Consider the following 12,024-nt stretch of genomic DNA (forward strand, 5'->3'; position numbering starts at 1 on the left):
ATTGTGAAGATATACTGTGGAACATTCTTATTAATCTATTGCAGTGTTCTTTATCTTAGGTGTTCATCTAATACATAAAATTATTCTTTAATATCAACAACTCTTCTAAATTCAACTATCATTACAATAAATACTCATGGATAAGGAGTTTTATGTTGTGATTAAGCAATACAATGGCATACTTGTTCAAACAGGTAACTATAACTCATAGTGCGTTTTTGTCCTCTACAATGTGCAAGCTGGTAATAATTAAAAGAGCAGTTCTTGAAAGTAAATTAAGTTTCATTACATGGAAATAGTAATCTAAAGCAAATACATCTTTCATTAGCTATTTAACATAGAAGCCAAGTTTTCATTAGGAAAAACATACCTAATAAGTCAGTAAAGCACTCATGAGCTTGTGTAAAACTTTATTTTACACTCACATTCAATCAATTCTTTTCCAAGGTTGTTGGATTATATATAATTGGTGTGCTTCTGCATTTTAAATCTTTATAACACTAACCTCCACGAGAGAAATATGCATTGCCAATGCACAGTTCAGTTAATGTGCAGCACAGTGAGATATTTCAGTGTGTTGAAGTCCAGATGCTGTGAGGTGGGCACCTTGGAATTTTCCCAAGCCCAAGGATAGTAGTATCAATGAAATGGCAATTCATCATAAAAGGAGATAAAGCAAAGACTTATCATGTCACTCCTATTATTAGGTGATATGCAAAAATTTTACTTTTGCAAAAGCTGTTAAGTTTTGTGTGCCACCTGGAATACAATAAATGTTTTCTGGCAAATAAAAACAAACATAGAACAAGTTTAAAGAGATTCTGACTTTAAGTTTGGTCACTCTTTGTCTTGGTTACTTCTCTCTCATTGCTGAGACAAAATACCCAAAACCCAAAATTAAGGAAGGAAAGGTTTATTTAGCTCACAGTTTGTGGAGGTTTCAGTCCGTACTTGGCTGGCTCCAAGGCAGAGTGGCACAAGGCAGAGGGCACAGTTCATGGCAGTGAAAGACAGCAAAAGCAATATGAGCAAAAAAGGGAGGAACCTCGGCAAGCAGCCTCTTTTCCTCCCTTACACTGTGTGCAAACTACCCACCTCAGGGTGGGTATAGCACTCACACCCATAATCCCAGCATTGGACCATGGGTCAATCACAAATTCTAGAAGCACGCCCCATGACTGCATGAGTACATGCACACACAAACCATAACACTTTTAAAGGATAATTAATAGCTCTTTAGAAAGAAATCTCAATAAAGCCAATTTAAGCCAAAGTGTAGAGAAAGCACAAAACAGACAGAAAATTACAGTGTAGAAATCCATGTTTACCTTCACAGTGATATTTCTTTCTAGTATTTAAATAACCCAGTCTTCTAAATGGATTGCAAACAGCACCCTGGAGCTGTGCTGACCATTTGTTCCTTATTAGCAATGTGTTGAGACCTTCCTGACTCTTCATTATTTGTCACTGTGTTGGTGTACAGAAGGGCGATGAGAGAAGAAAATAAGAAAACTGAACGGCAGGTTTGCGGCTTCCTAAAAGATAAAAGCAGAAGCTGCTCTTAGCAGTTTGCAGCAGCTTTGGAATAGCAGTGGTGCTTAGGGGGAATCCTAATGGGGAAAGAATGCAGTTATGGAATTCTATTGCGGGTGAAGAAAGGCATCAACTGTCTCAATCTACTTAATCCTTTTTTGCAGCTGAGATTTTTCTTTTTTTTCTTTATTCACTGAAGAACCCCATCAAAATTATCTTCTTTGGGTGTCCCATTCATGCTGCCCAAATGCATTACTATAAATAGGAGTTTTTAATATTTTAGTTTTCATTGAAAAACAAAAATTGCATATATTCATGGCTTACAACATGATGTTTTGCAATATGTATAATCATGGACTGATTCAATCAAGTAATTACCACACGCATGCCTCACATATTATTTTTTATGGTAAGAAAACTTAAAATCTGCTCCTATTTATTTTCTAAATACATTAACTACCAATCATTTTTATCATATTGTACTGTACTCTCTTAACTTCGCACCCATTTCTCTGAAATTGCCCTTTGGCTCACATCTCCCCATCCCCCGACCTCTCAGCCTCAGTCCCTGGGACCGCCATTCTACTCTACTCATTCAGATTCTGCATAGAAGTGAGGTCAGGCGGTGTTTTTCTCCTGTACCTGAATTATTGTACATATATCCTCTGGGTTCTTCTTCTTTTTTTTTTTTCTTTTTCTTTTTGGTACCAGGAATCAAACTCATGACTTTGCACTTTCCAGGCAGAGGGGCTTATGCTGCTGAGCTATATCCCCGGCCCTCTGGGTTCTTCTGTGTTGCTAAAAATAACGTTTTTTTCTTTCTTAGTCCAAATGTATTTTTATTTTGTCTGTATATTATATATTATTTATTCACTCACCCACTGACAGACATTTAGTTGATTGCATATTTTGGCCATTATGAATGAGTGTAGATATCTCTTCAACATACCCACTCATTTCTTGTGGGTATTAACCCAGTAGTGGGATTGCTGAATCATATTTATAGTTTTAATTTTAATTTTGGGGGAACCTCTACATTTCTTTTTATCAGAATGACAGTACTAATTTACATTCCCATTAACAATATTCAAAGGTTCCTTTTCTTTACCCAACAGCATTTCTTATCCTTGATCTTTACATAATAGCCATTCTAATAAGGATAAGGTGAGATTTCATTGTGGTTTTAATTTGCATTTCCCTGATGATTTAGTGATATTAAGTAATTTTCACATAGTCTATTTGTATGTCTTCTCTTGAGAAATCCAGTCATTTGCCCCATTTTTAAATTGCCCATTATAAATTTTCTTGCTAGTGTTCTTGTACGATTCTTTTGTACAGTTGAATATTAATCCCTTATTCACTGTATATTTGCAGACATTTCCTCCTATTCTGTAACTTGTCTCTTCATTTTGTTGATAGTCTCCACTGCTGTTTTCAAACTTGATGATATGCCATTCATATATTTTAACTTTTGTTCCTATCATTTTAAGGGTCATATCTCAAAAAAAAAGAAATCATTGCCCAAGCCAATGTTATAAAAATTTTCTCCTGTTTTTTTTCATTGTTTGACAGATTCAGATATTATGTTTATATCTTTAATACGTTTTGAGTTGCTTTCATATATGGCATGAAATAAGGTACTCATTTCATTGTTTTGCATAATGATGTTGAGTTTCCCCAACACCATCTATTGAAGACTGCTCTTTTACTATTGTACATTCTTGGTATCTATGTCCAAATTCAATTGGCCATTAATATGTGAGTTTATATCTGGCAGGAATCATTTGAACATATGTCTTTGATATTAAAACCAGAATATAATAAAATCATTTCCTTGACCCCTGTGTGTATTTCCTTTCTCTTAGCTCACTGCTCTGATTTTAATGAGCATCTCTTTCTCTCCTGTGATAACCATGTGCTGCAGGAAGCTGTCACATGGGGAGGCATAGAAGTGGCTCACAGCACCTTGGCCATACTAGTTTGTTCACAGGTTCATCTGTAATTTGCTGATACAAGGAAAATGCTTTTCAGGGCATTGATTTGGAGGTAGTGGTAGGAATCTCAGGTAGAAGAAAAAATACTGTATAGGAGTGTGGAAGTATGCCTCCTTCGGAGCCACTGACATGCATCTTGGCTCATGAGGGAGAAGCATCCCAGGAATCAAGTAAATATTCAAGAAGAAAAGTTGAGAAATACAAAAATAAAATAAGATCAACACCTGGTGGTACCTTTTGAGCTCTGATTAAAGCACTGCCATGAATACTTTTCAATCACACAGTAATTTTCTTTATTAATTAAGCTTGTTTAAATTGTGTTTTTGTCTACTTGCAAATAAAAGCATTCTGAGAAATGTACTAATTCTCCAATCTCTACCTCTGATGCAAAACAAAGCAAAACCAGAAACAAAAATAAAAGTTGCATTATTTCTGCATAGGAATAAACTTTTTCTGATTTTGTGCAAGATTCGTATATTTTAGGTGTATGCAGTACCTCATTTTAATTGCTTATCTTTTTTCAGCATAGCTGAAGCCACATACATTCAATATCAGCATGCAATTTGGAGACTGCTTATTTTATTTCCTTTTTTTTCATTTGTTGCTAGGGATATCTACATAATGTAATCAAAGTATTATTTAGAAGTCAAGAGGGTTTCTCACCATTAACAGAAGACAGTCATCTATAAACAAAAACCCTGCTTCATTCAAATATTTTCCTCATAGTAATAAAGTGCACACAAAAATGAGAAATCAAGGAATAAACAAATTGTTTCTTCTTCTGTTTCAAAGATTAGCTGGAGGTATCTGTTGCCCTTTACTATATAACTAGAAAGATACATTACTCGAAGTTAAATTTTCCAGTGTATAGAAAAGCATACTTTCATGAACATATTGATCTAAATTACATAAGGAAAAGTCCTATTTTTATAACAGGTCAGAACTCACCCCAAAAGCTCCATCATTAAGGAAATAAATATGTTTTCCTTTAACCTCACTGTATATGTAGGTTTGCGTAATAGTTATTGACTACTCAATCTAGTGCCCTTATTTTACATTATTAAAAGGTTATAAGAAGCAGCTCAGCAGAAATGTTGGCAATGAAGGAAATAATTGGTTTTCTGGGAGATAAATGATAAAATCAATATTAGAATATAGATTATTATAGATTGTTATAGATCACAGACTTAGGGCAGAATAGGTGTTTTCTGGTTAAAATATTAACATAGTCTAAGAACAAAAACATTACCTAGTAGGGGTTCCAGTCACCCACAGAAAGCCAAGCAAGAGCCATGTATTTGGGAAGTGGTGCTGACCTTTAAATAAAGAGGATGCCCTATCAAGTATTTATGTCCACTGGCAAGGGTAGATTTGGGATTTCGAAACTTTCAGTCCATCCACCTGACTGCTTTGATTAAATGCTCAACTCACAAAAATACTTACCCCCATGTCCATCCACCTTCTGTTTTATAGTTCTTGACACTGTAATCTTCCACAGTCAGTCAGCAAAACACACTTTGCTTATGAGTACTGCCTAGTTGGACCCCGGGAGCCAGTGTTTCACTTTCATTGACTTAAATACTTATGGTCTGCATGAGAATTACGTATCTCCATGCAAAGACATAAATGAACGTTTTGGTGTTTGTCTTACATGGGTTTATTAGTGCAAACCAATGATTCAAGGCTATTTATGGGGACATGTGAAAATTCCCTCGTGATCTGACTTTCATATCTTTATCTCCTGTCATCCTGCTGCGTGCAGATGGTATTGAGGCACATTTGCTAATCTCCTGTAATAGAGGGTTGGTCTAACCTTTGTCTTGGTGTGTGGTCATCTCTACCCTTTCTCTTCTCCACAGCTTTAACAGACCCCTTCTTTGGAGCTCTACTCTTTGCTTTCATAACATTTCTGAAATGCCACGGTGTAGTGTAAGTACTGACTTATCCATCGTATCTATAAGATTGCAAGTCTTTTTGAAGTACAAACTCTGAATATTATCTTGGTGTGCCTAAGATGTTAGGTCAATGCTTAGAAAAAAACTGAAAGAAGTTTACACAACTCCCTGGATGAACAAATGAGTAGAATAGAATTTGGTTTTTAATGTAATTCACTTTCTTTGTTACTAATTTTGGTAGATAGAAATAATGATCCAGTTCTTTATCCTTTCCTGATTCCACGCCCAGTGCCACATACCTTTGGTAAGGTCTCTGGCTTCTGACTGTTGCACTGTGTGATACATCTTTCACTGTTGGTAACAAGATGCAATCAGAGACTGTTGGAGTGACTTATAAGCAAAAGCACTCTGCAGAGGAATGAATGGCTTCAGTCAATTCTAGCAAAGCCTAACATACATCAAATGAATCCCCTCAATGAATGCTCACTCTTGTATGACACTGAAATTTTAAGTTATCCACTGTGCAGCATTATTGTCACAATTTGTACGTGGTATATTCATGATCATTTGTGATCATAACCCCCAAGGCTATTGGTAAATGCAGCCTATTAATTAGTACTGACTATAGGCAGTATAGAATAATTGTTAATGTAGAATACTCTATGGCCATTAGAGTATTCAACTTTAACCTCATCTTTGCCATTGTTAACAGTTTAACCTTAATCAAATTACTATCACTAGTACCTTATACATTTTGCTGTGAATATTAAATTTGTTAATGCATGTGGAATGCTTAAAACTTGCTTGGCATGGAATAAGTGCTCAAGAAATGTTATTTTTCACAGGTATAAATAGAACCATGTTTAATGAACTTCTCTTTACCTTGCTGAGCATGATACTGTGTTCATTTTCACCACAGTGCGTAGTTCTATGCGTCTATGAAGAGTTGTAAAAAATCCTGCCTTATTATTGTCATTAAATATGTGGTCCATTTGAAATCAGAACTGACAGTATCCTAAACTGTAAAATACATTTAGGTGACTATAGGAGTGGTGATGAAAAAGATTTTCTGAGAGAGTAACATGAGATATACCAATAAAATTTGAATTATGAATTGAGAAACTACAACCTATTCATGACAAAGCCAGTTTGCTAACTCCAAAATCCTAAATTTCACATTCTTTTTGCCCACCTTCAATTCATTTCAGAATTATCCAGAGAATATTTCTCTTCAGGAAAATCAGCCCTGATAGACCCTCAAGGCTTAAGAAACTTTAGGTTAACCTGAAGACCTGCTGTATTTTTCTAAATTCTAGATTTTATCTAAGTTTATTCACCTCCTGAGGCTTCTGTTAGTTGATACTGTTGGAATACCATGTAGATCATGTCACAGAAAGGGGAGAAGTTCTACACTTTCAACATTTGTTTAGAGAATATATCCTTTATGGCAATGATTTATCAATCTCTTAAAACATTTTTACCATTATATACAAGGTTTTATTACACAGAAAACTCAAAACGCCAGGTAGAACAATGTGCAAATTTGCAAGAAGTTGACAGGGCAGCAAAATAAAAAACAGCAAAATCCTTGGAATTTGCCACAGTATTGCTAAGGATTTTTAACCAAAGAGGGAGCCAGGGGTGCTGGTGCATATCTGTCATCCCAGCACTTGTGAGGCTGAGGCAGGAGGATCCCAGCAAGTTGTAGGCCAGCCTTGACTACACGGTGAGACCTTGTCTAAAAAACAAACAAACCCCCGAAGGGCTTCTTCAACATCTGTGAGGAGTCTTTCCATAAAGCAGTAGCAATAGACCTCAAGATGCAGAAGCACCTTCCTCGTTATCTGCAAAGGAGAATCAAGTCGCTGAGTGACTGCAGTAATTGTCTGGCTTCATCTCTCTCCAGCGTTGGCACAATCCCTGAATGAACTCTTTTCAATCAGTTACTGCGCTAAATTAGTGTTTGTAGTTTTTGCTTGCTGTAAGAACAATAGTCTCTTGATAGGAGAAAAATACAAAGAATGATACATCTCTCAGAATTTTGCATTGATATATTTTCAGCTATTAGCAAGCTAAAATTATAGTGTACCTAGAGACCTATGGATGTGAATAAAATTAGTTATGACCCAAATCCAGTATGTGAGGACATGGCCTATGGGAGATGATTGTGGAGCTGATTTAGATCCATTTCTCACTGCTAATGGTGCAGAAGCATGAATGGATTGTAGATTTGGCTTTGGGATAATCTTCTCCTGCGGGCCTGCTTAGGGAGATGAGAAATGAAGATTATGTTATTAGAATATAAATTTGGTCTCTGGGGAAGCTGTTCCAGCTCAAACAAATTATGGACACCTTTATAATTTTGTGAAAGTGTTCTGCACACATAGTAACTCTGGAAAAAAAGGAATCAGCCATACATACCAGAGAGAAACAGAAAAGTGTCTTTGTCTAGATGCCTAGACTAATAGTATCACCTTACCCCGATGACATTCACAATGGTAAAAGAAAGATGTTCTTTAGAGACACAGGAATGAAAGCTGTCTGCACATGGTACATTCTACTGGGCTACAAACTTTCTGAAAAGTGATTATTAATAGGAATAGGTCAAAAAAAAGGCCCTGCCTGCACTTGGGGCTGCTGAAATAGCTTGGAAACCCATGGAAATGAATGGATCACCATCCCTTTTACCAAGACCACGCTTCAACCTGTTGAAAAGTGAAGCAATAGAACTGTTCATGGGTGCAACTGTCTGCACATGGGGAAGAAATCCTAGCTAAGACTGCTTCATTTACCTCCTCTAAGTTTTCAAGTATTACCAGCAAGGATTTGCATGGAGTGCTCCTTTCTTTCTGAAGATTTCAGAGCTCCTTTTACATCATAAGGGACATCAAGTAACACAACACTCGCTAAAAATGAAATCCTGCAGCTCAGCCTGCTAACCAGCATGGAAAGCGTGCAGCTGTAAGTGAGCTTCACAAGGCGAGTCACGGACAAGAGAGGGAAAACAGTAAGATGCTAAAATAGCTTAGGGATAGAATGAGAGAGGGGGCAGGCTGAGAATGACAGGCAGCAAAGCCTGAAAGACTCACAAAAGAGAAATCTTTGACTTAGCTCTCTAGAAGCAAACGGACAGAGAGAAAAATAACAGAGAGGCCACACTGGGTGTGTGAGGGCAGTGCTGGCCCCAGAGATAAGACCTGCCCAGGAAGCCTGCAGCTTCGAATGCAGGGTTACATCCATTTGAACCCTGGGTTTTGAAGGACTCTGGGTTATATATCAAACTTGACAGCTGTGTTTGATGCTCTTGCTGTCATCTGTGTCATTGTTCAATATAAAGGGCAAGGAACTAAAGAGCTACAGAGACATCTTAAATATTAAGGCTACACAAATGACACTCTCAACATGAGATCACAGCCATAAACAGAACATTTCAGAAAAGATTGCTTAAATGTTCTGTGTATCTGTTTTTATATACACTGATCCCTCCGTGTAGGCCACGGGAAAAGTGTATTTAAGCTCAGGTTAGTGTCTTTGGTTCCCCCTCTGTTACTCTCTGGCTTCTTCTTCTCTTTCCACATAGATACTAGACAACACTAAAGACATAAATGTGACATCAGGCTGCACATGTATGTTCTACACTTACTAAAATCATAGCCTATTCAAGCCTTGTGGGAATTCTTGCTTCTCAGTGAACATACAGTGCCTAATCTCTATTCATGTGAAACAAGAAATCGTGTCCTTATTGTATTCTGAAGCCATCTTTAATGTCAGAGATGAATGTGGGTAGAGGAAGAGTTGACACTAACTCGGAATTATTATTCAATCAAAGTTCTATTTTCTTCTTATGATGATTTCATTTGTCAGTGGAGTTTTAATTCGAAGCTTGTGATCAGGGTTTTTTTCCTTAAACAATTGGTGCTACCATCTGTGTCACCGGAGGCTTCTTTTTGTCAATTATTATGCGTTATAGCCTCATGTAATGGGACACAATGAAAACATAAATAACTCGAGTCTGGCCTTGCTGGGAGAGAACTCCAAATAGCTACGTGGTGCCAGAGTACTGATTCCAGAGCAGGTGAGGCAACTTAGTATTATTCCCACAAAAACATGCCACTTTCTTCTGTCTTTCATCCTCTCTTGAAAATTTTGTGTTTAGTTTGATTAGAGATCCACATCAGAGGCGCTTTCTAGGGCTTGGGGCCCATGTGCCTAGGAGCTCCCTGCTGCGTTGAGGAAGCACGGTTCACCTAGGCTGAGCTGCTGGAGCGCAGAGCAACCCTAGGGCATTTTTGTTTTCTGTTTTATATCTTGTTTGTTCTTTCTCTTTGTTCTCGCCCATTCAGAGGAAGGTGTATACTAATGCCAATTTGTTAGAAATGTACCCAGCAGGAGAAAAATGTAAACTGTTTGGATTCTTAAAATAGTTTTGCTTATTTGCCTGGCGTTTAAATTAACAATTAGAGAGTAGTCGGCCACTGCCCAAATAGCTTGGTTAGAAATTGTGTTACTCAGTGAAAACGTATGGGCTTTAATAAAGTAAATAATTGTCTCATTATTGCCTCTTAGCTCTCCAACACCCCAGGATGTTTTGGCTCCTTATGTAACATAGCTGTCTTCTAGAAAACCAGATACATTTCTACACATATCCTCTTTGGAAAGCTCTGGATTCCAAAGAGTTGTACTTTCTGCTTTCTTACCAGAGCAAGTAGGCTACTCCTTTGCCTCTTAGAACATCCTGAGAATGAAAGGAGTCCTGAATGAACTTCATATTAGGGTATTTTTCAACTTCATTTTCAGAATACATCATCAAAAGGAGAATGGTAGAGGAGTTTGTTAAAGTCTTCTCCCAGTTTGAGTTTTAGGTCAAAGTTTAGCTTGTTGACCAGCACAAATCTCAGGGTAGCTGCCTTTGCTTGGTGATTTGGTTTTTCCCTTTCTGTGCTCTTGTTTGGGTGCAGGGCGCTTTGAGATCCCACAGGTGCACAGTGGTAACAGTAAGGGATCCACTCCGAGGCCCTCTTTTTTTATATTACTTCATTTGATAAACTTGACAAGTGTTTAAAAGAAATGTTTTACTACAGTTTGGCACAGGATAGAAGTGAGGGTTAGAGTCAAAAATGCTCAATCACAGCCCCTATCAGACAGCTAATTGTAGGAGCCACTATATGATTCAGGTCTGGGTAGAGCCATAGCATATGCTTCTTGTACGATTCTGTGTTGAATCCCAGTAGATCGTGTTATAGTTTATTTCTTGCAATTATCCATATAACTAACACCTGCCTCTCACATTCCACATTTTTCACTATTTTTGAAATGTTCTTGGTATGTGTTTATAGTACATGCAGTTTACATCACCTTGGGGAGTGGGTACATGTGCATACTACAGCTTGCTTCTGTTCTGATAACATTCTTCTCCTTTCCACCCTCCCTTCCTCCCCTCTCCTCTAAATCCCAGTTCCCCATTTTTGTTTTTGATATTATGAATCTTATTTCATGTTTATGACATATAATGTTTACATTCATTAAGGTTGTTCGGTTCCTATGCATGGCACATCTTTATCCTACTTATTTCACCTCCCCTCCTCCTCACCCCTTGCCCTTGTTCCCTTGGGCCACTTCCCAATTGCAAGAGATCCATGCTCCTGTTCCCTTCTATCCATCCCTTATCATTCTCTTTGTTTGTACTTTGCCTCACTCAAGTGAGAGATACTCTATGGTATTTAAGCTGTGTGTCTGGATCATTTCATTCAACATTATATTTTCTAGGTGCACCCACTTTCCTACAGATGCCTCAAATTTGTCATTCTTTTTAGCTGAGCAGTAGTCCATTATATAGAGATACCACATTTTCTTTATCCAGTCTTCTGTTGATGGATATACAGGCAGCTTCCAGGATTTAGCACTTATGATTGCTCTAAGCATTGGTATAAACATTGGTATGCATGTATATATCACTGTAGAATGAAGTCTTCAACTCTTGGGGGAAAATACCTAATTCTCGCTTACACAATCATCCTAAGCCATCCATTCTCCTTCTTCAAACATTTTCCTTTCATATCCATGTGAGAGCCAGATTTTAAGTAGCAGGGCTTGACACAGCACCAACAAACACCAGGATTTTGATTTTCTATATATTTTCCTGCTCAGAAAGTTTAGTTAACTGTGTTTTACTCAATTAGCCACAGACGAGCCTTCATGCACCACTGGTTTGTAATTACCCTAATTGATTCTGAAGAGTGATCTTCACTCAGAGTTAAGCCAGATGTGGGCTTTGTTAGTAATTTTGATGAAATGGCCCCCCAAAGTTCCATTTTTTACAGCTTCAATATGAGAAAGTCCAAGAAGCTAGCCCAGGCCTCTCCACTTACTTAATTATATTTTTGATAATTTATTTTACCAATTGACTTCTAGCCAGGCCAGGTTATGTTTGATCTTGATGAGGTTGCACAGACCTGCAGGAAGAGGAAATATTCCAGCTCATTATCTTCTATTTTTGCTCTATCAGACCTGTTTTCTGGAAACTGTATGCAAATTATACTTCTCAGACATTCTCTTTGAAAGCCATTCTTTCCTCTCTCTTCCATTAGTATGGAGTTGTCAGC

Source organism: Chinchilla lanigera, unplaced genomic scaffold, assembly GCF_000276665.1.
Source record: "Chinchilla lanigera isolate Chin_1 unplaced genomic scaffold, ChiLan1.0 scaffold00006, whole genome shotgun sequence".
In the NCBI taxonomy this organism is placed as follows: Eukaryota; Metazoa; Chordata; class Mammalia; order Rodentia; family Chinchillidae; genus Chinchilla; species Chinchilla lanigera.